The sequence below is a fragment of the Nomascus leucogenys genome, chromosome 2 (assembly GCF_006542625.1).
Source record: "Nomascus leucogenys isolate Asia chromosome 2, Asia_NLE_v1, whole genome shotgun sequence".
In the NCBI taxonomy this organism is placed as follows: Eukaryota; Metazoa; Chordata; class Mammalia; order Primates; family Hylobatidae; genus Nomascus; species Nomascus leucogenys.
The window spans coordinates 137,826,297-137,853,034 of record NC_044382.1 but is presented as its reverse complement, the minus strand read 5'-3'; the positions used below and the strand labels follow the sequence as shown (position 1 = coordinate 137,853,034).

Genomic DNA, 26,738 nt, shown 5'->3' with positions numbered 1-26,738 from the left:
TTATAACACTTTTATGCTGTCAGATTATCTTGCAGCTACCTAATATTTAAGTTTAAATATTATGTAGATATATGGTAGAGTTTAAATTTTGTTTTAAAGCAAATTCTTCTAAGTAAGTAAGGGAAATTACTCAAACTAGAGGAATAAATTCCCAAAGGCAGGAAAGCATGGTGTGTTCAGGAAACTGACATAATTCCAGGGTAGCTGGAGCTATCTGAATGAGGAAGAAAATAGGACAACATGAGACTATAGGGAAAAGAAGGGTCTGATAATGTAGAAACTTGGAAGATAAAATTCAGCACCCTCCCAACATTGCTGGAGGGTGTTCATGGACCTTCTTTTCTAGTGCAATCATTACATTTCTTAGGATGGAATACTCCACCACTGCCATTATCATTGGCCAGGTCTTCTCCGGGATCTCAGTTCTTACTGTAATACACACTATCATGATAGTATATGATGGAAAGTTTTTAGATATTTTAATTGGCATAGTCCTCTCTGAGCCTCTTCTGCATAACTGCAAATAAAAAGAAACAATGAAATAACGTTTTCAATCATAGCAGTCTCTTCATTTTTTCCATTCAATTTTCACGAAAGGTTGGGTGTATATGTATATAGAAATTATGAATAGGATAAAGATACCATCTCAAAATACAGAAAAAAAGATATATTATTCAACAATTAGTGTTGGGACAAATAGCTAGCCACACAGGAAAAAAAAAAAAAAAGGGAGGGGGGAGCTAGATCTGTATTTCACTCTGACAAAAAAATAAATTGCAGATGGATCAGGGATTTAAACATTCTTAAAAACCTGTAATATTTTAGAATAAAATGGTACAATGTTTAACCTAGTCTTGGAGTAGGAAATCCTTTCTGTATGTCGAATAACACAGAAGCCTTAAAAAGGATTAATAGAAAATAATAACTATGTCTGCATTTAAAAAATTCTGCATAAAAAACATGGTAAAGTTAAAAGAAAAAGCCCAAACAACTAACTGAAAAAACAATTTTGTAACATATGGCACAAAAAGAGCAAATTTCTGTACTGAATGAGATATTCCTACAAATCGGTAAGAAAAGTCAAAAACATAAAAGAAAACTGGGAAACAAAAAATACATAGATTTGAAAGATCTTAAGCCTTTTACCTAGTCAAAAAAAAACTGCAAAAACAATTTAAAAAGGGCTGGCTATTTTTTACTAATCAGATTGTCAAAATCAAAAAGATTTTTCATAAACAATAATTCTTCATAGACTCTTCTCAGTAGTATAAATGTGAGCAATCAACCTATATGAAAATTTGGCAAGATGTATTTTCACTTACAAGGCATAAACCCTTTTATCCAACATTTTACTTTAAGAATTTATCCTATAGATATATAAATGTGTGTATAAAAATTATTTACTATAATAATTATTGTAGCATTGCTTTTAAATATCAAAACACAAAACAATCTTAATGCACATCAGTAGATTAATCACTACATTTAGGGATTTATATCCTCACAGTGAAACAGTATGCAGTAATTTTAATAAAATTAGTTCCTCATATATTAATAAACAAGGATCTTAAAGATACATACTTTTAGGTGGGGAAAAATAAGTGTTATAACAGTGAGCACAGAATTCATTTAACTATACACATACATAGATGCTAGCATAAAAGTGAAATGTTTCTCAACAGATGCTGAAGAGGATGTGGAGAAATACGAATGCTTTTACACTGTTGGTGGGAGTGTAAATTAGTTCAACCATTGTGGAAGACAGTGTGGTGATTCCTCAAGGATCTAGAACTAGAAATACCATTTGACCCAGCCATCCCATTACTGGGTATATTCCCAAAGAATTATAAATCATGCTACTATAAAGACACATGCACATGTACGTTTATTGCAGCACTATTCACAACAGCAAAGTCTTGGAACCAACCCAAATGTCCATCAGTGATAGACTGGATTAAGAAAATGAGGCACATATACACCATGGAATACTATGCAGTCATAAAAAATGATGAGTTCATGTCCTTTGTGGGGACATGGATGAAGCTGGAAACCATCATTCTCAGCAAACTATCGCAAGGACAGAAAATCAAACACCACATGTTCTCACTCATAAATGGGAATTGAACAATGAGAACACTTGGACACAGGGCGGGGAACATCACACACTGGGGCCTGTTGTGCGGTGGGGGGCTGGGTGAGGGATAGCATTAGAAGAAATACCTAATGTAAATAATAAGTTGATGGGTGCAGCAAACCAACATGGCACATGCATACCTATGTAACAAACCTGCGCGTTGTGCACATGTACCCTAGAACTTAAAGTATTAAAAAAAAAGTGAAACGTTTCTGAATATTTTACTGTTAAATTACTATAAATTAAGTTATTGATCATTTCTAGTCTTGAAGCCTAAGGATCTGAGCTGGCATGAAGACTTACATGTCATTGCACTGTGATTTTTTATTTTTAAAAACTATATGCTTGCATAACTTTTTAAATTAAAAAATGAGGTTAAAAAAGGTTAAATACTTGGTAGCATTGCTGATATAACTTTATTGTCTGAGAGAAAAAGAGGTGGTGTCATATTAGTCATATATATGGCATATATTGTCATATATTGGCTTTGACAAAGTGCAGAAAATGACCTAACCTGGTTTTACTTAATTTGTTTAAAAAAGTCATCCTCAAGAATGAAACAGAAGAGCCAGAGTTTTTTTTTTAATATGCTTTGAATCATCTGAGAAATATGCACTTTGGTAGACTTCAATCATCAGAAGTTTCTGCAAAGTTAATCCAAAAATGAAGAAGAAACAACCAAGCATTGACAGAAGGCATAGTTATGAACAAAAACACTGGTACTTTATATGGGTTCATTCATTGTTTCAAAAAAACTTGTATAAATTCAGGAATTGTGTTTTGTACTAATGAAACTGAAAAGAAGTGAAATAATATATCTTCTTTTATTAAGAGTATGATGGGAAAGATACACAATTAGCAAGAATTAAATTATATTGTTACAAATATGACAAATGCTATTATAAAGAAACAAAAAAATGCAAATGATGTAGGAGTGTGTGTGTGACTATGTATTGAGGATGGCAGACCTCAGAATTGCTACATGTTTGTCATAAAGATAATAAGATCTCCTTTGAAGCACTCAGCCTGATTTAGAAGGCCTTGTCCTCAAAAACTAGAGCACACAAAACTTACGATATTCATCAATACAGAACTTTGCTGTGCATTTTTAAAACAAATTCTTTATGACAATGAACTAAGAAACCAAATCAAGAAATCCAGTATATTTGTTGGAAAACAGAAACTGTTTATGGCATTAAGTCCTACACCATATTAAAATGCTGTCGGATGATGTAAAAATAACACAAATAACTTCAGGGTTCCGAGAGGCACAAATGCCACCATGTCCCACTGGGCTTCTTGTGCCATTTTTTGAGACACTCACATTTGGCGTATGAATACAGTCCTGTAAAAGTTCTTATAAGCAAGCTATTCCATAAGCTCTAAAGGGACCACAATGCAATCAGGCTGCACTGGCTGGGTGTATAGATGACAGCAGCATTAAAAGTGAGGTTCCAAGGTGACCTAAATTAATAATATAATTTCCTCATAATAACAGCTGCTGTTGTTAGGCACTTCCCAGACACAAAATAATTTAAACAAAAATCACTCCGACAAGTGTATTATTACCCCATTTTTAAGATGGAAAAACTGAGTCTTAGGGACATTCATTAACTTCCTAACAAAAATAAGATGGTTGGCAAACGACAGAACCAGGCTTTGAAATAAGATATTTCTTGTTCTAAGCCCTATGCTCTATATCTAGAAATTGAAAGATGGAGAGAGAGAGAGAGAGAGAGAGAGAGAGAGAGGGAGAAGAAGACAGAGATGGAAAATGGGAGATGGAGATGGTAGAGAGAGATAAAGATGGGAGATTGGAGATAGGTGGGAGTTGGGAGAGGGAAAGGGAGAAAGAGAGAGAAAGAAGACACAGGGAAGAAGATAAGGAAGGAAAGAATAATCTTAATGCATGTGCATTACTTTTTTGTTTAAGGTATACAGATGGTTTGGAACCAGATCATTCTTTAAAAACAGAGTATAGTGGATAACAGTGTAGTTGTTGGAGTCAGAACTAATGACTAGAATTAGAATGTTGGCTCCAACATGGAGAGGGAGAAAGAGAGAAGACACAGGGAAGAAGAGAAGGAGGGAAGGAAGAACCTTAATACATGTGCACTACTTTTCTTAAAAGTACACACATGGTTTGGAATCACATCATTCTTCTTTTTTTATTGACGAATTAGGCTTTATTAAAACTAAGGCCTTCTGTTCATCAAAGGACATGATTACAGATGTGCAGAGGCCAATCCCAATCCAACATTTGCATAAAGCACATCATATATTGATGGGACAGGACTACTGGTAAAAATTCATCTCCTGCTTATAGCACCTCCAACAACAGACATGAAGACTGTTTTCCAGCTTTACTGGAATGATGTAAAAAATAGGTCCCGTTTAAAAATCCAAAATCTGTGAAATGTGTTTAAGACTATAAAATAAAATTTTTAAGTACTGGAGAATGCCAGTTTGTTCTGTCCTCTGTCTTATCTGGTATTTGTAGTTTAATTCAGCATGCTTTGGTAATTAAAAAGAGCAATAATTCAATAGTGTATGATTCCTAACTGAAAACTACGTATAAAATAAAATGTTATTAGAAAACAAATAAAAGTAGGGGACGTACTCATTCCTTCCAAAATATACTTTGGCTTAATCAAGGTAATCATTTAGTTGGGATGCCAAAGTAATGTACTACTGAATTCTAGTCAGATTTTAACTTACTTTTATCCAATAAAGATCTCATACCCAGAAAATATGAGGACTTCGTACAAATCAATAAGAAAAATACATCATTTTTATAAAATGGTCAAAAATACTTAAGCAGGCATTTTACAAAAAGTATATACACATGGCCAATAAACATAAAAATATGTTTAATAACAATAATCAAAGAAATATAAATTAAAACCATGATGAGATACCTCTACACATCACTAGGATGGATAAAACTTTAAAAACTAATATGAAAGTTTTGGCAAGGATTGAGCATCTAACTCTCATACACTGCTGGTGAATGTCTAATTTTTTTTTTCTATTTTAAGTTATAGGGAACATGTGCACAACGTGCAGGTTTGTTACATATGTATACATGTGCCATGTTGGTATGCTGCACCCATTAACTCATCATTTAGCATCAGGTAGGTATATCTCCTAATGCTATCCCTCCCCCATCCCCCCACCCCACAACAGGCCCCGGTGTGTGATGTTCCCCACCCTGTGTCCAAGTGTTCTCATTGTTCAGTTCCCACCTATGAGTGAGAACAGGCGGTGTTTGTTTTTTTGTCCTTGCGATAGTTTGCTGAGAATGATGTTTTCTGGCTTCATCCATGTCCCTACAAAGGACATGAACTCATCATTTTTTATGGCTGCATAGTATTCCATGGTGTATATGTGCCACATTTTCTTAATCCAGTCTATCATTGTTGGACATTTGGGTTGGTTCCAAGACTTTGCTATTGTGAATAGTGCTGCAATAAATATACATGTGCATGTGTCTTCATAGCAGCATGATTTATAATCCCATATGAAAACCATGGCACGAGAACTACATGACAAATGCACAAGCCTCAGTAGCTGATTCGATCAACTGGAAGAAAGGGTATCAGTGATGGAAGATCAAATGAATGAAATGAAGCAAGAAGAGAAGTTTAGAGAAAAAAGAATAAAAAGAAACGAACAAAGCCTCCAAGAAATATGGGACTATGTGAAAAGACCAAATCTACGTCTGATTAGTGTACCTGAAAGTGATGGGGACAATGGAACCAAGTTGGAAAACACTCTGCAGGATATTATCCAGGAGAACTTCCCCAATCTAGCAAGGCAGGCCAACATTCAAATTCAGGAAGTACAGAGAACACCACAAAGATACTCCTCGAGAAGAGCAACTCCAAGACACATAATTGTCAGATTCACCAAAGTTGAAATGAAGGAAAAAATGTTAAGGGCAGCCACAGAGAAAGGTCGGGTTACCCACAACGGGAAGCCCATCAGACTAACAGCTGATCTCTCGGCAGAAACTCTATAAGCCAGAAGAGAGTGGGGGCCAATATTCAACATTCTTAAAGAAAAGAATTTTCAACCCAGAATTTCATATCCAGCCAAACTAAGCTTCATAAGTGAAGGAGAAATAAAATACTTTACAGAGAAGAAAATGCTGAGAGATTTTGTCACCACCAGGCCTGCCCTAAAAGAGCTCCTGAAGGAAGCACTAAACATGTAAAGGAACAACCGGTACCAGCCACTGCAAAAACATGCCAAATTGTAAAGACCATCGAGGCTAGGAAGAAACTGCATCAACTAACGAGCAAAATAACTAGCTAACATCATAATGACAGGATAAAATTCACACATAACAATATTAACCTGAAATGTAAATGGGCTAAATGCTCCAATTAAGACACAGACTGGCAAATTGGATAAAGAGTCAAGACCCATCAGTGTGCTATATTCAGGAAACCCATCTCATGTGCAGAGACACACATAGGCTCAAAATAAAGGGATGGAGGAAGATCTACCAAGCAAATGGAAAACAAAAACCGGCAGGAGTTGCAATCCTACTCTCAGATAAAACAGACTTCAAACCAACAAAGATCAAAAGAGACAAAGAAGGCCATTACATAATGGTAAAGGGATCAATTCAACAAGAAGAGCTAACTATCCTAAATATATATGCACCCAATACAGGAGCACCCAGATTCATAAAGCAAGTCCTTAGAGACCTATAAAAAGACTTAGACTCCCACACAATAATTATGGGAGACTTTAACACCCCACTGTCAACATTAGACAGATCAACGAGACGGAATCACATCATTCTTAAAAGACAGAGTACCTTGAATAACAGTGTAGTTTTTGGATTCAGAACTAATGATGAGAACTAGAATCTTGGCTCCAACATGAATTAATTTGCCATATAAAATTGAGCATGTCACATAAACTTTGAGCTTAATTTTCTCATCTGAAATAGCACATAACAGTTCCCATTTTCTAGAGTTAGAAGGAAAATTAAATGACAATATGGGTAAAGCATTTGCAACAGTGTTTTGAGTGCCAAACCACCAGAACAAAAGTTTGTGATTCAAAACACTAAGAACATTGAACTTAAAACACTCACTCAAAATATTGAACAAAAATTTATTTTACCAATTACAACGATAATAATAGATACGTGTGAGAATTTTAATCAAAAACTACCGCTTTAGTACACAACTTCATATAACATGGTATGACTGAAGATTTGCAAGGAAATTGCCTCAAATAGACCAGCATGTTACTATTAGAAGTGGTTCTTTTAGGCAAAACCTTAAGGCAGATCAGGATTTAGTCAAAGCTACAAAAGGTGAGAACACTACTAATGGCTGCTCTTGCCATAAAGTATATCATATATTGATGGGACAGGACTACTGGTAAAAATTCATCTCCTGCTTATAGCACCTCCAACAACAGACATCAAGATTGTTTTCCAGCTTTACTGGAATGATGTAAAAAATAGGTCCCATTTAAAAATACAAAATCTGTGAAATGTGTTTAAGACTATAAAATAAAATTTTTAAGTACTGGAGAATGCCAGTTTGTTCTGTCCTCTGTCTTATCTTGTATTTGTAGTTTAATTCAGCATGCTTTGGTAATTAAAAAGAGCAATAATTCAATAGTGCATGATTCCTAACTGAAAACTATGTATAAAATAAAATGCTATTAGAAAACAAATAAAAGTAGGGGACGTATTCGTTCCTTCCAAAATATACTTTGGCTTAATCAAGGTAATCATTTAGTTGGGATGCCAAAGTAATGTACTACTGAATTCTAGTCAGATTTTAACTTACTTTTATTGTTGCTGTGACTGAAAGGTGAAGAAAGTGTGTGCCCTAGCAAAAGTGTATAGCAGACTGTTTGCAGGCCTTCAGTTTCAGCAAGCTGCCCACAGGGTCACATGGCTGATTTGAGCTGCTGAAGAAGTTCCCGGAAAAGAAACTTCAAAGGCAAGCTACAAAACAACTTTAATTAATTAAAAGGTTCTTTCTTCATCTTTGATTGTCTCCAGTGCTTCTTGGACAGAAGCAAATGGAGAAACAAAGAACAGTTTGTATTATAGGATGAGCCTATCCATAAACTATAAACAGAGAAAGGGCATAACCACAGTGGAGCAACCTAGAGAGTTCTCAGAAGCAACTTCATGTTCCCTGAAATCTTTTGGGGACGTCATTAATTGCATATTTTTTTTTAAATCTAAGGGAAAAATTATCTGCTTCCCTGATTCCCAGTCTCAAACAAGAATCCTCTGGCCTCTTCCTCTTCCCCCTACTCTTTCTTTTCTTCTTCCTCTTTTTCCTACTCTTCATCCAGTGATAGCTATTGCCTATGCTGTTATTAAGGCACTACCCATGGCTGCTTGCCGGTTACATTACTTACAGAATTTGAATTTCATAATTGTAACAAAGGCAGACACTGGTTAACACTCAAGGAAAAACTCATGCTTGTTAATCAGACCTCAACACCCTACATATTCTTTAGCTTTACTATTATACTCATCAAGGAAACAACTCTTAAATACATCAGCACTATCACTGCTTTATAAAAACAGCAAATAATGTGTTGATGAAATTTCATACCTGAGATACTGAATATAAATAAATTAGTATAAAAAGAGCCAGAAGTCCAGAAGTCATCCTGATTCTATCTTCACTCTCATTTCCCTCAGAAATCAATCTTCAACGCTTTTAATTTTAGCTCCTAAATTTTTCTCCAGAAGTCCAACTGGCATCATCTCTCATCGAGATTACTACTACAGAATCTTCTTAATTTGTTTCAAACTCCAGCATCATCTTCCTCCAATGAATTCCCCACCTTGCCACTAGATCATTCTTCCTCAAGGATAAATTCAATTATGCTATTCTTCAACTTAAATTCTTTAGTCACCATCCCAGGAATTATGCAGATAAAGACCTGCAACCTCCCCAACCCCTTCTCATTTTACTCACTTCTAATGATCTACTTTCTGTCTCCTTGTGATCTCTCACCTTGGTGCTCTATTTGTCTAAAATGCATTTCCTGGCATCCTTAAACTTGCTAACAATAGCTTCTGACACCTAGGTCTTATCCTAGGTGTCACCTCTTGGATAGGCTGGGTTATGTGCTCTGTAGATTCACAACCCCCTGGGTGTCCTTCTGTGGTACTTTTGTCAACCATCATGTTACCACCTTACTGCTTCTCTATTATCCTTATTCTACTATAAACTTCTTGATCCCTGGAACTATGTTTTTTCATATTGTCACTCTCAGATTCTAACCTAGGGAAGGTATTCAACAAATTATTGCTAAATGAACGAAGTGAAAAATTAACTAAGAAATAATTGAATATAAGTACAATCTACTGCTATATAAATGAATAGAATTTGATTGAAGTCATCAAACTCTGATATGAATGCTACTGGAATAATATTTCTAGCATTAATACAACCAGACAGTGTAGTTAAGTTCTATAAGATAAAAATTTGGGTTTGTTAATATATTACCTATCCATCTTCACAAATACACATTGCTTTATATTCAATTTCTGTATGACCAGGAGGTAAATATACTTCATAAATTCAATTACACTATGGATGATTGACAGGTAAAAAGGCCACAGACTAGACAGCAGGACACACACACACACACACACACACACACACACTCACTCACACCACTCTAGCCCCATTCCTGATGCTTCCCAGCTGCTTGACTTGAAACACATCATTGAGTGCCCTGAAACCTATCCTAAACCTATTCCATTTACATTCCTTTAAAAACATTTTCTAATCCTATCCCTTGATTAATTTAAGGATTTGCTACCAGAAGTTTTCAGACATTCTTTTATATTATAATAAATCTGTATTTTTGTTAAAAAATTAGATTTGCAAACAGTGTGTTTTTTTAGTACATTGAAGAATTCTGTGTATCCATGATATGTTAACTGAAAAAAAATTCAAAAGGGAATAAAAGATTTAATCATTTTTAACTTGATTATCTATTAAGCAATATTTTAGACCAGGGGTCCACAAACCTCAGCTCCTGGAATGTCTGTGGGAGTAAATGAAGTTTTACTGGAACAGAGCCGTATTAATTCATTCATGGATTACCTATATTGCTTGTATGACATAATAAAGTTAAGTAGTGTAGAGGTAGCACATGGCATACAAAGCCTGAAGTATTTACTATCTATCTGTTTACAGAATAAGATTCCTAAACCCTGCTCATTAAATCACCAAAGTAATATTAATACTATGAAGCATGCACTGTAATTATCACCATTTTATGAATGATAACCTGAGGCATCAAGAAGTTACATAATTTGCCCAACATCAGAAAGTTAGCAGATGGCAGACTTGGGACAAACGCTGCAAGTCATGTTTTTAAGCAACCACTTGTCAAGCTTATTTATCAGAAAGGAACTGCTATGGTCTGAAAGTGTCCTTTGAAGTTAATATGTTGGAAACTTGATTCTCAATGCAGCAGTGTTGGAAAGTGAGGCTTAATGGGGAGTGTTAAGGCCTGGGTGAGGCCCTCAAGAATGGATTAATAACAAAACCATGGGAGTGGTTTCCTTATAAAAGAACAAGTCTCTACTAAAAATACAAAATTTGCCTGTAATCCCAGGTACTTGGGAGGCTGAGGCAGGAGAATCACTTGAACCCGGGAGGTGGAGGTTGCGGTGAGCCGAGATCCTGCCATTGCACTCCAGCCTGGGCAACAAGAGTGAAACTCCGCCTCAAAAAAAAAAAAAAAAAAAAACAAGTTTGTTGCCCTCTTGCTTTCTCTCATCCTCTTTGCCTTTCCTCTATGGGATGACCCCGTAAGAAGGCTGTGCAAATGGGAGCCTCTTGATCTTGGACTTTCCAGCCTCCAAAACTGTCAGCCAGTAAGTTTCTGTTTGTTATAAATTACCCAGTCTGCGGTATTCTGTTATAGCAGCATAAACAAACTAAGACAGGAACTAAGCAAAGAATACTTTACAACGTTTCTCACTGTGTACCTCCTTTCATTCTAGAGGCATCCCTTACTGGAATACAGCTTTCTGAAGATATATGCCAGATGTGAAGCAGTATAGAAAGTATTTCAAGTTGCTCTTCGAGGAGGACAAATGGGCCCCTCTGATGATGCTGGTACAGAAGTACAGGTTTTAAGGTTCTTCTCAGCTTTAAATTCTATAGCATGAACTTATAGAAAAATCACATTTTAGAAAATTTTAGGTTAAAATAATAAAATATTGCAAAAGACCAGAGAGTTCTCTCCTAAAAAGTCAGCAGCTTCACAGGATATCTTTGACCTGATTAGCCCAATGATCTAATAAAAACTGACTCACACGAGTGACAGCTCTAATAGAATATTATTACACAATATATTCATTCATTCATTCAGAAATATTTACTGAGTGCCTACTGTGTGCTAGGCTCTGTTTTAGGGGATGGGGATATAGCAGTGAACACAACTGATAAGAACTCCTGATTAGATTTGTTTGTGTGCTCCGAAATGGAAAAGGCCAACCTTTACTATTATCAAAGAAAAATATATGTCTAGAAGACACCATGACAGTGAGTGGGGCTTCATGACAGTCCTTACCACTGTCTGATTCTTTACCAGTGTTTATAAATAGGTCTGTTTCTGAAAAGGTATTTTGTAAGGAAGGTAGAATAAAACATTAATAACTTTTTAGATGAATGAGCTATGCCTTTTATCAAAAATATTTTCATCCTGCATACTCATCACCTGAGTGATTAAACAGGATTAAAAGAATCTAAGAGATCTGGACTCACATGTAAAATGGCTCTGGTGCCATTACTCATCAAAATTCAGGGAACAATATGTCATTGTAAAGAGAGTACATTTCTCTGGGCCAGGAAAATAACCTGTTTTTAACCCTGAGTACAAATGCCATTTTGAAGCAAATGTCCTTTTATGTCTGTAAGTGTCTTATCGCATTTCTTGGTTCGCTACACAAGCATATCTGTAGATTATTTCAGGTACCTAAAAATTTTTATACTTATAAATATCATGGCACACTGCAAGAAAAACAAAGATTTTAAGAATGATTTGAAATAGGCAGTCATAATATGACCCTCATGGTAAATCAAAAGAAATTACTTAAGAGCCACAACTGCAGCTAGAAAAATTAGAAACTTTTCCAACATATTTAGTATAAGAAAACAAAACAGTCCAAATGGAATACACTTCTTCTCAAGATATTTATGCTTATTTTTTTCTACTGGCCAGCTATTATTTTATTAAATTTATAGTCAAATAACACAAGACAGAAATATGCCATGTTACACATATGAGCAAGTTACGGAAATAAAATTTAACAATGTGATCTTGTTTTAAAAGGAACTAAAACAAACCTACAGAACAGTACCAAAGCTCTAGTATCTCTGAATGAGATCATATCACCCTGTAGAAGCCATTCCTTTAAACATGAGTGATTTATATCTATGCTAGAAATATGATATATTTTAATTAAAAGATAATCTCCAAAATACGCTTGTAAAGGAGTTGATACCATGAATTAAGAAACATCTCCTGTTATTAATTACACAGAATGTGTCCTAAGTTCTGTTTAAAAATCTGCCATAATAAACATGTTGTACCTAATTCATACAACAAGGACAGCATTTGCCATTCTCTAGTACTGTAAATTAAATGAGAAATGTTTTACTTTTGTATACTGTGTCCTCTCTAATTTTTCAAATAGTTCTACCAATAACATAACACTTAATCTTCTCCATATGGCCTAGAGAATTTTATGAACAAACTGATGAACACAATTCCTTCCACCACCAAGCTGAATTCTAGGGTAGTAATGAAATCTTTGTTTTCTCTGTTCTCTATTTTAATATTTTCATTTTTCTAAATATCAAGGTCTAATATGACCACTGAATTTCACAGAAAAAGGGAACTTTAATGAAACCAAATTTTGAGGTAATTTAAAAAATCATAAAGTTAACAAAAATATTGCTATAATTTTTTGATATCTATTTTTCAACTTTGTTCAATTTGTTTTTGGTCAAAGAAAAGTCGTTAATAAGAAAACTTGTGGCTGGACACACTGGCTGACTCCTATAATCCCAGTACTTTGGGAGGCCAGGGCAGGCAGATTGCTTAACCTCAGGAGTTCGAGATCAGCTTGGGAAAGATGGCAAAACTCTGTCTCTACAAAAAATACAAAAATTAGCTGGGTGCAGTGGTGCATGCCTGTAATCCCAGCTACTTGGGTGGCTGGGGCAGGAGAATTGTTTGGACCCAGGAGATGGAGGCTGCAGTGAACCAAGAACATGCCGCTGTACTCCAGCCTGGGTGACAGAGTGTGACCCTGTCTCAAAAAATAAATAAATAAAAAAAATAAAGGAAAGCAACCTTTTCTGATAACGTTGAAAATGTTAATAAACTAATCATGCTAGTATTTTTAAATGATTTAGGGATTCCTCCCTAAATCATTCTATGTGGCCAGCATCATTCTGATAACAAAACCTGGCAGAAACATGATGAAAAAGGAAAACTTTAGGCCAATATCCTGGATGAACAATGATACAAAAATCCTCAACAAGTAATTGCAAATAGAATCCAGGAGACCATCAAAAAGCTAAACCACCACATACAAGTAGGCTTTATTCCTGGAATGCAAGGTTAGTTCAACATATGCAAATCAATAGTTGTGATTCATCACACAAACAGAACTGAAACAAAAGTCACATGATTATCTCAATAGATACAGAAAAGGCTTTAGATGAAATTCAACATCTCTTCATGTTAAAAAACCCTCAATAAACTAGGCACTGAATGTACATACCTCAAAATGATAAGAGTGATCTATGACAAAACCACAGCCAACAGCCGACTGAATGGGCAAAAGCTGGGAGCATTCCCATTGAGATCTGGAACAAGACAAGGATGCCCATTCTCATGACTCCTATTCAACATAGTACTGGAAGTCTACAGCAATTAGGAAAAAGAAGGAAATAAAAGGCATCCAAATAGGAGGAGAGGAAGTCAAACCATCTCTCTTCGCAGATAATATGATATTGTGATACTATACCTAGAAAATCCCATAGTCTCTCCCCAAAGGCTCTTGGATATGATAAACAACTTCAGCCAAGTTTCAAGACATAAAATTAATGTACAAAAATCAGTATCATTTCTATATATCAATAATGTCCAAGCTGAGAGACAAATCAAGACCACAATCCCATTCACAATAGCCACAAACAGAAGAAGATACCTAGGAATAGAGCTAACCAGGGAGGTAAAAGATCAGTACCATACAAATTACAAAACACTGCTCAAAGAAGTCAGAGATGACACAAAGAAAAGGAAAAACATTTATGCCCATGGATAGGAAGAATCAATAGCATTAAAATGGCCATACTGCACAAAGGAATTTACAGATTCAATGCTATTCCTATCAAACTACCAATGACATTTTTCACAGAATGTGAAAAAATAATTCAAAAAGTCATTTGGAACCAAAAAAAAATCCCGAATAGCTAAAGGAATCCTAAGTGAAAAGAACAAAGCTTGAGGCATCACACTACTTGACTTCAAACTATACCACAATGCTAGAGTAACCAAAACAACATGATACTGGCATAAAAACAGACACACAGACCAATAGAACAGGTTAGAGAACCCAAAAATAAAGCTACACACCTATAACCATCTGATCTTCAACAAAGCTGACAATAACAAGCAATGGGGAAAGGACTCACTATTCAATAAATGTTGCTGGGATAACTGGCTAGCCATATGCAGAAGAGTAAAACTAGACTCTTAGCTTTCACCATATTTTAAAAAACCAACTCAAGATTAATTAAATGCTTAAATGTACAACCAGAAGTATAAAAACTCTAGAAGAAAACTTAGGAGACACCATTTGGGGCACTAGCCCTGGCAAAGACTTCATGATGAAGACTACAACAGCAATTGTAACAAAACCAAAAATTGACAAGTGGGACCTAATTACACTAAACAGCTTCTGCATAGCCAAAACAAAACTATCAACAGCATAAATAGCCTATAGAATGGGAGAAATTATTTGGAAATTATGCATTCCTCAAAGGTCTAGTATCTACAACTTCCAAGGAACTTAAATCAACAAGCAAAAAACAACCACTTTATATGATGGGCAAAGAACATGAAAAGGCAATTCTCAAAAGAAGACATATACATAACCGTCAAGCATATGAAAAAATGCTCAATATTTCTAATCATTAGGCAAATGCAAATAAAAACCACAATGAGATACTATCTCACACCAGTCAGAATGGCTACTATTGAAAAGTGAAAAAATAACATATGCTGGCGAGATTACAAAGAAAAGGGAACACATACAGTTCTGGGGTAATGTAAATTAGCTCAGTCACTTTGGAAAGCAGTTTGGTGATTTCTCAAAGAACTTAAAATAGGATTACCATTTGACCCTGCAATCCCATTGTGGGGCATATACTCAAAGGAATATAATTGTTCTATCATAAAGACACATGAATGTGTGTGTCACAGCAATGTTGACTGTTCCAAAGATGTGGAATCAACCTATATGCCCATCAGTGGTGGACTGGATAAAGAATTGTGGTACATATACACCACGGAATACTACACAGCCATAAAAAAGAATGAGATCATATGCTTTGCAGCAACATGGATGGAGCTGAAAGCCATTAGCAAAAGTGAATTAACACAGGAATAGAAAAGCAAGTACCACATGTTTTAACTAATAAGTGTGAGCTAAACATTGAGTACACATGGATACAAAGGGAACAACAGACATTGAGGCCTACTTGAGGGTAGAGGTTGGGAGGAGAGTAAGGATTGAAAAACTACCTATTGGGTACTATGCTTATTACCTGGGTAATGAAATTATCTATACATCAAACCCCTGCAACACACAATTTACCCATGTAACAAACTTGTACATGTACTTCTTGAACCTAAAAGTTGGAAAATGAAAATATATGAGGTTTCTGGTGAAATTTCCACTTAATCAACAGATAACACTCCTTGTTTACTACAATTAACATTTTTTGCTAAAATGCATTAGGATGTTTTGTTCAATATTCAGAGAATTACTAGGATCACAAGTGCATCTTTACTGATGACCAAAGAATTTCATGATAATTCCGATATAATTCTACATATAATTACCATTCTACCTTAAAATGGGTTGTTTGGGCTGAATTCATTTCCTAGAAGCTGGATTAAATGCTTCTCTGACACTCAATTTCCCTCATATTTTATGCATACATTGATCTTAACACTTAATAAAGTACATTGAAATGAGTTTGTATGTACCTGAGCATCCTAAAGGCAGTTTTCATAGTTCTGTCTTTAGCATCTACCCTCTCTCTTGGCATGTAGTTGGTGCTCCATAAATATGTGTTAAACTAAATCATTCATGGCCCACATCAGAGAAGAATGAAAAGGAAGAGCTCTCTTTCTTTACTGTCTTAGAGATCAAAGAATATTTAAGTTTAATCTAAATGTACACAGTAGAAAAAAATGCTTCTAAAAATGGAATACATTATAAACATTTTATTTCATAATAGTAATGTATTACATTGATTGCTTATACCACAAGGAATGTTGACAAATATGGATGTAGGAGGACAAAGAACACTATGCAAAAAATTATGTTGACCTAATCACACTGTCTCTGTGAGTGTAAATATTAAAGAATTACCACTGCCACAGCACTAAAAGAGACCAGAACAAGACACTGAAAGTGTAGAGATTTAATCTCCCTATTCTAAAAATAGTTATTGGGTTGATAAATGAAGAGAAGAGAGGTGAAGCAAAGACACAAGTTAAAATACACAAACATCATCAATTATGCTATAATTTTTTAACAGTAGATCTATCATACAGTGTTTTTCAAAGTATAACTAAGAAATTCAATTTTTGTTTGAAACAAGTATTATGCTTCACTACAACATGGAAAGTTTCAAACTGGTTAGCTTAATTATAAAATACAAGATTAAATCCCAAACATAAAATTATCAAGAACATTAACTATAAATAAACACCACCATGTATTGACCATTTACTGTATGCAAGGTACTACTAAGCCTTTTATGTATATTCACTTATGTAATTCTTAAAGCTGCTTTGCTAAGTAGCTATCACTCTCCCTTTCTATCAGATAAAAAAAAAAGGTGAAATAATTTTCATTTTTAAATCAAAAGCTAAAATAATATACTTCTACTCAATTTTATCTCGGTGTTTATATAACTTCTATGAGTGCTGCTTTTGATACTTTATTTAATTAAATTAACATAAATTTTAAAGCCTTGAAATTGAATGTTTCATTTATATTTGTATTTAATGAGGGCATTAGAATATATTACGAAAGCTGAATGAAAGATATGGTATTAAATATAGTAACTGTTCTTTACCCTTAAAAAAACATAGTTCCGAATTGTACAAAAGAAAATTATATGCTGAACTAACAATTCAAGATACAAATTTTGATCAAATTACGTAACTGCTCTTACAATATTATTCCACTTTCATGAAAGGGAAAAAATGAATAAAAGAATGTGTTCAAATCTACATGGAATAGATGGACAATGGAAATACATTTTTTGTTTCTCTTATGTTAAACAAATTTGCAATTATAAGGAAAACCAAGGCAACCATTTTAGAGTAGAGTTCATTGATGGGTTGTTTTTATTGTGTGTGTGTGTGTGTGTGTGTTTTTACTTTGGAATAATATAGTTTTATATATAGAAAGATGTGAGGACAAGAATCAGTGAAGACTGAATTTCTATCACATAAATGAATAGTATATTTATTATAAAGAACCTAACAGCAAGTGTCAAACATGTTACCAAAGTAAAAAATATGCATGGTACTGAAATCCTATTAAAAGACAAGCCAGCAAATCAAAGTCAACAACGTATAAAAAGAATTGTATGCCACAACCAATTCATATCTGTCTCAGGCATGCAAGGCTGGTTCAACATTAAAGAAATGTTCAAGTTAAAGGTTAAAGAAAGTTAACATTAAAGAAAAACAATTGCATGATTATATTAAATTCAGAAAAAGCATTTGATGAAATTCAACACTCATTCATGATAAAAATTCTCAGTAAACTAGGAAAAGGGGGCGACTTACTCTACTTGAGAAAGAATACCTACAAAAATCCCCACATCTAGCATTATACATAGTGATGAGAAACTCAAAGCTTTCCCACTAAGATCAGGGCAAGGATATCCCCTCACTCCATTGCTTTTCAGTAGCATATTGGAACTCTGCTAACAAAATAAGACAAGAAAATAAAATAAAAAGTATACAGATTTGGCCAGGCATGGTGGCTCGCACCTGTAATTCCAGCTACTCAGGAGGCTGAGGTGGGAGGATTCCTTGAGCCCACGAGTCCAAGGGTGCAGCGAACTATGATCACACCTCCGCACTCTGGCCTGGGTGTCCAAGTGAGACCCTGTTTCCAAAACTAAATATAAAAAATAATAAAAAATAAAAAGTATGTAGATTTGGAAGAAAGAAATAAAACTGTCCTTATTTGCAGATGACATGATCATCTGCAGAAAATCCAGAAATACTGAAAAAATCCTGGAAATAATAAATGATTATAGGAAGGTTGCAGAATATAATATAATAAAATAATTTAATGTAAAGCTACAGTAATCAAGACAGTGTGGTACTGGCAGCAGAACAGACAAATATTATAGATCAATGAAACACAAAATAAAGCTCAGAAATAGATCCACATAAATGTAGTCGACTGATCTTTGACTAAGGAGCAAAGGCAGTACAATACAGCAAACATGGTTTTTTCAACAAATGGCACTAGAAAACTGGACATCCACATACGAAAACATGGATCTAGACACAGACCTTATCCTCTTCACACAATTAACTCAATGTGAATCCTAGCATTCCATGTAAAACATAAAACTCCAAAACTCCCAAATGGTAACATAAGAGAAAACCTAGACGACCTTGGGTATGGTGATGACCTTTTAGATACAACACTAGAGACACAATCAATAAAAGAAATCATTGATAAGCTGGACTTCCATAAATTTAAAAATTTATGCTCTGTGAAAGGCAATGTTAAGAAAATGAGATGACAAGCCACATACTGGGAGAAAATATTTGAAAAGGACACATTTGATAAAGAACTGTTACCTAAAATATACAAAGAACACTTAAGACACAACAATAAGAACACAAACAACTTGATTCAAAAATGGGTCAAAGACCTCACCACATCCTTCACCAAAGAAGATAGACAGATGGCAAATAAGCATCTGAAATGTGAAATAAAAGTGAATGAAATGTCAAATGTGAAAATATGCTTCACATTATATGTCATTAGGAAATACAAATTAAAACAAGAATGAGATACTACTGCATACCAAAATCCAGATCACTGATAACACTAAATTCTGCAAGGATGTGGTGCAACAGAAACTCTCATTTATTGCTGGGATGAGTGCAAAATGGTATAACTACTTAAGAAGACAGTTTGGTGATTTTTTACAAAGCTAAACATACTTTTACCATACAATCCAGCAATCACACTTTGTAGTATTTACCCTATAGAGTTAAAAACGTATGTCCATATAAAACCTGCACAATGATGATTACAGCAGCTTTATTCATAATTGCCAAAACTTAAAAGCAATCAAGATGTCTTTCATTAGTGAACGGATAAAATGAGGTATATATCAGGGAAATGAAATGTTATCTATCATTAAAAGAAATGAGCTATTAAGCCATTAAAAGACATAGGGGAATCTTAAATGCACATTATTAAGTGAATAAAACCAAGCTAAAAAGGTTATGTACTTTATGGTTCCAACTATGGAACATTCTGGAAAAGGAGAAACTATGGAAACAGTAAAAAGATAAGTGGTTACCAGGGACTGGCGGATAGAGGATGAATAGTTCAAGTGCAGAAGATATTTATAATGTACTCTGTAAAATAAATAATGATGAATACATGTCATTATACATTTGTTCAGACCCACAGAATGTACAACATTGAGAGTGAACCCTAAGGTAAATTACAGACTTTGGGTAATTATGAAGTGTCAATTTAGGCTCATCAATTGTAACAAATGTATCTTTTGGTGAGAGATATTGATAATGTGGAGGCTATGCTCCTGTAGAGGTCGGAGATACATGGGAAATCTCAATTCCACCGTGAAAAAAAACTACTCTAAAAAAACTCTTTAAAAAAAAGGAAGGCCAGACTCTCTAATTGAACCACTTGTTATGAGTTGAAAAGTTTAAATACTTTATGATATCATACAATGAATATTTAGTAAATAAAAAGCCACAAATCTTGTCAGTTTTTTAAACCTCACAATTTTAACTTTTCAATGTAATATTTTCTTCATTAGATTAACTTCTGAATTATACTGTTACTGATAAATTAGTGCCAATTTTTCTTTTTCTTTTCTTTTCTTTTTTTTTTTTTTTTTGAGACGGGGAGTCTCGCTCTCTCACCCAGGCTGGAGTGCAGGGGCGCAATCTCTGCTCATTGCAAGCTCTGCTTCCCAGGTTCACGCCATTCTCCTGCCTCAGCCTCCTGAGTAGCTGGGACTACAGGCGCCCACCACCACGCCCAGCTAATTTTTTTGTATTTTTAGTAGACAGGGGGTTTCACCGTGTTAGCCAGGATGGTCTCAATCTCCTGACCTCGTGATCCGCCTGCCTCGGCCTCCCAAAGTGCTGGGATTACAGGCGTGAGCCACCGCGCCTGGCCAATTAGTACCAATTATTCTAATGACAGTATAATGCTAATTAAGGCTTCTTAATTATTTAGTATAAATAACTAATTACAGTTTCAGTTGGGAAGCTAAGTATCTGGAAAAATAAATTATCAAATATATTTCCTTTTTTGGGTAGATTAAAATACTTTTATATATTTAGATAAACTGAGATATACTCACTGTAGAAAATTTATATAAATTATTAAAGAAAAGGCAAAATACTCATTTGTCAGTGACACATTCCATCAACATTATAGGCTTATCTTCATTATGATTTGTACATAAAAATACATATGATATATTGGAAAGTCCTTGATCTCAAGAACTGTTTGTAATTCATCTTTGTATCCACACGGTAAGGAGTATAGAACATAAGATGCAGCAGGTGTTCAAAGTTCTGTTAAACTGCGTATTAATTGTAAGAGCATTCAAAACAGCTGTATATTTACATATTTTAAAGTGCTCATGTGTACATATATAAAATATGTATTTGTACATCTCCAACTTAAGGACAAATATGAATGAAGCTGTTAAAAACTCATTAGCATAATTTGTATTGGCAAAATACTGGATATTAAATAACAGATATGACTAAAATGAATCATTTATATTAGATATTATAAGTTAAAACTGTTTTGAAATCAAAGACGTACCATAAATATTGGAAGTGAATTGTGACCACCTTTTTTTTAAAGCAAAATAGAACCAAAATGCCGACAAAATAATTAGTACTCTAAGCTCAGAACTAAAGGAATACCTAAAAATACATTATGTTAACATTTAATTTACAGCATTGTAAACTTCCTGTATAAGTAATTAATTAACACATTTACTTTCTAGAAAGGCAGAAGATTGTGAAAAAGAAGCACAAGAGAAACTGAGAAAGAAAAACTGCTGAGGGGATCTGGTGAAAGTTTTAGATTGATTTCTTTCAGGTCTGCTTTGTTAAAATCTCCACTCAGAAATCCATCTATGGTTTATTTTTGTTGTTGTTGTTCTGAAGTAAGCTATTAGTTGTTTTTTTTTTTTTTTACTTCTTATATTTATAATGGTCATACTGAGCAAGTCAAAATCAGGAAAATGACTTAATATTTCCATACATGTTTGCTTAAAAGATTTACTTTAAACCTGTAGTACAGATAATCTCACCATTACTATTTTGACAGCTTTATGGCCATGATAAAACTTGATATTTTTTACTTTTTCATTTTCCCCTAAATAAAAGACTATTTAATTTACTCAAGGGAAATAATTACCATTGAGATGGGATACCTCATTCAATGCTATGCTCATCTCATTCTTTTAAAGTATATTTTAATGAATCATGAGCATATTTTAGTTATTATCTTCCTACATCTTAAAAACCATCTTACAGATAAGCTAACTTTGGGTGACATTAGACAAATATACATTCAACTTAAGTAATGCACATATATTATGTGTACAAAAGACTGCTTTGTTTTGAGCTGCCACAGTGGTGAGTTTCAAGGATTCACAAGGGTACAGACAGTCCCGAGTAATCTGTTCCCAAATAAAGCATTGTTCTTAAAGGATTGCTTAAGGTTTATAATTGTGCTGCTAATCAGTAATTGAAAATATACCTATCCTTGAAATACCTATCTTTGGATTCATTTTGTCCTTGGGAGCCAGTGTGATGTAATGAATAGTGTGTGACCTTCAGGGCACAGAGATTCAGGTTTGGATTGCCTTCATGCCATTTGGACCTTTGGAACACATCCCTTTACCCAAAACTATCTGAGCTCTGCCTTTCTTCTAAGTAAAGAAAGGTTAATAATTTCTACCATAAGGTTATTTTTCAGATTAGAGGTATAAAATGTAAAACACCTAGCAGGAAGTGCCTTACATAGTAGACATTCAATTAAATGAAAATTTTAGGCTAGTATTGAAATAAAGCAAAACTTAAAAAATGAACAACTTATACATAGTAATATCATGTATATATATATATGTCTTCTCTATATGTAATAAACAAGAAAGTTGCTTTGTCTTAACAAAGCAAAGTATTAGACATATTGTATGAACTGCTCAAGTGAACCACCCCCCAGGCAGACGCTGTCATAAGAAAAACAATGTGCTTTATTTAACTCTCTTTTTAACAAATGTTTTTTGGATTACTAGAGTTTTCTTCATCATGAGTAAAAGTGCCAGAGTAGCCAGTTCCTACACAGCCAAAAATCCCACCATTTAAAAAATATATAATATTAAATGTGAAGAGCTTTTTAGGTATACATAAGTCTTCCAATCAGGAAGTTCTGTATTAAATACTCCTAAAGGAATACAAATTCAAGAAAAGGAAAGGTTCCCAGATATCCTTCATTCAGTCATTCCCTTTATAACATTTTATTCTATCGTCCTAAGACAATCCACTGTATTTTTAGATGGACACTCTGTTACAGCAAATATCTGTGCACATTTACTGGGACATTATCTATGAAATCAAGGTGAGATTGGTTATGGAGGGCAAATCCCTATTTATTAACTGGTTTCTTTTTAACTTAGCTCTCCACTTTGGACTCAGATTTTGTTCATTCAGCTATTTAAACTGCCATGGATAGTCTTTGAGGCCAAGTTCTAGGATTCCTTATGAATTTTCTGCCTATCCGGGCAACTTCCAGTTCACCAAAGACTGATTCTAGGTCCTAATTGACCACATATTTCTTCTTTTAGAGAACTCCACTACTCATTTTTCACATCTGTGGGGTCTATGGGGATCTAAGGATATAGACATTTTCAACCAACTATTGTATCAAGTAGAGTGAAAGCGAAACAGCTGATCTTCTTGAATAAGACTGGTTTTATTTTATTTTTATTTATTTTTCACACAGAAGAACACAGAATGTGGTCAAAACAGATGAAACTCTGAACACAACCACTTACTGATCTGTACAAGTTACTTCAACTCTCCATGCATCCTTGCCCATATAAAGAGAAAAATGATGACTCCTACCACATAAACTATCTCATTTTATCCAGGCAACAACCCTATACAAAATACTTAAGAGGACTGACTTGTCCATAATATGAGTTCAAATTTCACACTTAACTATGATGCCATCATTGTCACCATCATCATCACCAAACAGAAATTCCATAGTAAAGATGGCTTAAAAGTAATTTTTCCATTACCTTGGTTCTTGACTATCCTGAATACGTGGAACACATCAAATATTATTTGAATATTCACAGAATTACATATTGTAATATATGTCAAAAATGGTTTATAAAATTTAAAAAACCAAATAATCACATTAGATTAAGCACTTTCTATTTAAGTTTTATATTTGACCATCTTAGTCAAATTTCCAGAGATGCTTTTGTTACATATGAAGTAACTAATAATTCATTATTGTATTAAAATATTATATTAACATTAAAAATTACGACAGTCATCTCTCAATCAATGCTTTGTGTTCTTCAACTTGCTACTTCCTTCAGAAATTGAAGGTCAACGATAAGTCATTTTGTAATATCATAAATTATAAAGTAATCATTTTAAAATAATAATTACATATAGTTTGAAAACTAAAGTTCTGTGTAGATGCTACTATAATTGTATCCGAGGTAACAAAACTAATAGTCTTAGATTTTATTTTATTTATTTTTTTTTATTATACTTTAAGTTTTAGGGTACATGTGCACAACGTGCAGGTTTGTTACGTATGTATACATGTGCCATGTTGGTATGCTGCACCCATTAACTCTTCATTTAACATTAGGTATATCTCCTAATGCTATCCTCACCCCTCCCCCCACCCCACAACAGGCCCTGGTGTGTGATGTTCCCCTTCCTGTGTCCATGTGTTCTCATTGTTCAATTCCCACCTATGAGTGAGAACATGCGGTGTTTGGTTTTTTGTCTTTGTGTATGCGTGTTGTCAGGCCCGAGGGCCTCTTCCGTCCTTGTCAAGGGGAGTGCTAACCTTCTCTCCTTTCATACAACACTAGTCTTAGATTTTAAATATGATTAATGCTACTTCTCTACACTATAGCTTACACAAATAATATATGTTCGAGTGTAAAAATCAATTTAGATCCTTTCTACAGATAAAAAACATTCTATGGTGTCCTGAAATCTGTAAAATCAGCTGTGACATTTTCAACATGCTGTGCTGCCCACCTTGACATTCAGTAAAGGAAATCTGTGCTCAACTTTCTACTCCTGAATCTCATTCTCTGCACCAGCCCTTACAACTGTGCCATGAAGTTCCTCTAGAATTGTGGAGAGCACCAGCAACCCAACCACACCTGACAGCCTTGAGGAACTATAAGTACATAGGGGCTTTTGCTTTTTTTTCTCGACCATGGTTAATTTTTGATCTTCAGCGGAGACAAAGAATTCCAGTGTTTTAGATCTTCCTTCAAAGATTAGCAAGAGAAACTATATTAAGGGCACTGGGGGTAGGGGTGAGTATAAACACATTTTATATATTCCAATTGGAATTATTGTTCTTCTGACTGGTCTAACTCATATTAAAGGTCGCAGTATCACCAAGTCAGGGTAAGCCCACATAAGGGTCAGTTGAATTATCCTCTCTATGGTGATAATCTGCACAACCAGACTGGCACATTCCATCCCTTTTACGTGATTCACCAGGAGGACCAAGCAGGAATGTAACCAGATCAGTGTAAAGGGCCTTATCAGCTCAAAGGCATCCCTTCCAATTACGGGCTATTAGAAATAAGCTATGTGCTAGGAAATCTCATTTGACCCAAAATAGACTTGATGAAATTATGACTTTTCATATTCAGTTATTTGGGATAATAGGCTATTTTTACAATTATAGAAAGTTCAGAGGTGGTCAATCTATTAAGAATGCAGGGGAGACAAGAGACTGACAAACAGAACAAGAGCATTGCAGACCTAGGAGCCAACTTGTGAAAAATCATGAGGTTGTGTAATAGCATGTCATTCTAGGAGAAAACACAAGTAGTTTGAGGTTTATAAACAGTGGGATAATTTCTATTGAGAAAGTAAACAGGGGCAGATGTTGCTATGGAGTCTGGGTTTTGTCAAGACACTGAAGGACTATAAGACTAAAAGTGACTTCTCCAAAATGATACACTTTTTTTAGAAGATTACTGTGGAAACAATCACTTGGTAAAGGGATGGACTGTGAGGATGCAGCTCATCATTCCTCTAGGAGAGGTAATGAGGCCTTTAATCAAGGCAATGCCTGTAAAAATTGAGGAAAGGAGATTTCACAAAATGACAATATAGACTACTGCAAATTTGTAACAAATCATACTTCACAGTGGGGCGTATTAGGGAGAGAAAATATGTATATAATCATTTTGAAATTCTGAAGAAACTGAATTGCACTTAATTATCTTTAAAAACGGCAACAATTCAAAAAGAAACATTTCATATCCATTAGAATATGAACAAAGAACTTCATATGCATAAAATAGCTAGTCATACAAGAATATAATTCAGACACATAAAAACAGGCAAAATTTTCTCAGTTCATTTGAATATGTAGTTAGAGGTGGCTAACTTAGGACTATGGATAGAATTCTAGATTCTCTGAAATTGTTCATAAAAAGTATAATTAAATTAGAAGAAATAAAATGAGAATATGTTCTTTTTGGAAAGCTTATGATCTTGGACTGAATAATATAATGCGAGTCAACAATCATGGCTGATAGGACTACATTCCTAATAACACATGATCAGTGTAGAGAGAATCTATGACACAAAGGTTTCATAAACACCATAGCTAAAAGATAACTCACAAAAAAGCAATTTAATGAAAGAGTTATTGACGGGATAGAGGAGCAGGAGCACCATGTGAGAGACTTACAATCACAATATGAGAGCAACACAA

At 34.4% G+C, this 26,738-nt stretch overlaps 1 protein-coding gene and 1 pseudogene across 1 annotated transcript in view; both read right to left on the bottom strand.

Moving 5' to 3' along the window:
* Window positions 1-26,738, bottom strand: part of CHSY3 (chondroitin sulfate synthase 3) — a 276,977-nt gene that overhangs the window by 181,650 nt on the left and 68,589 nt on the right. The window lies entirely within an intron of this gene.
* On the bottom strand, window positions 24,738-24,855 carry LOC115831931 (annotated as a pseudogene).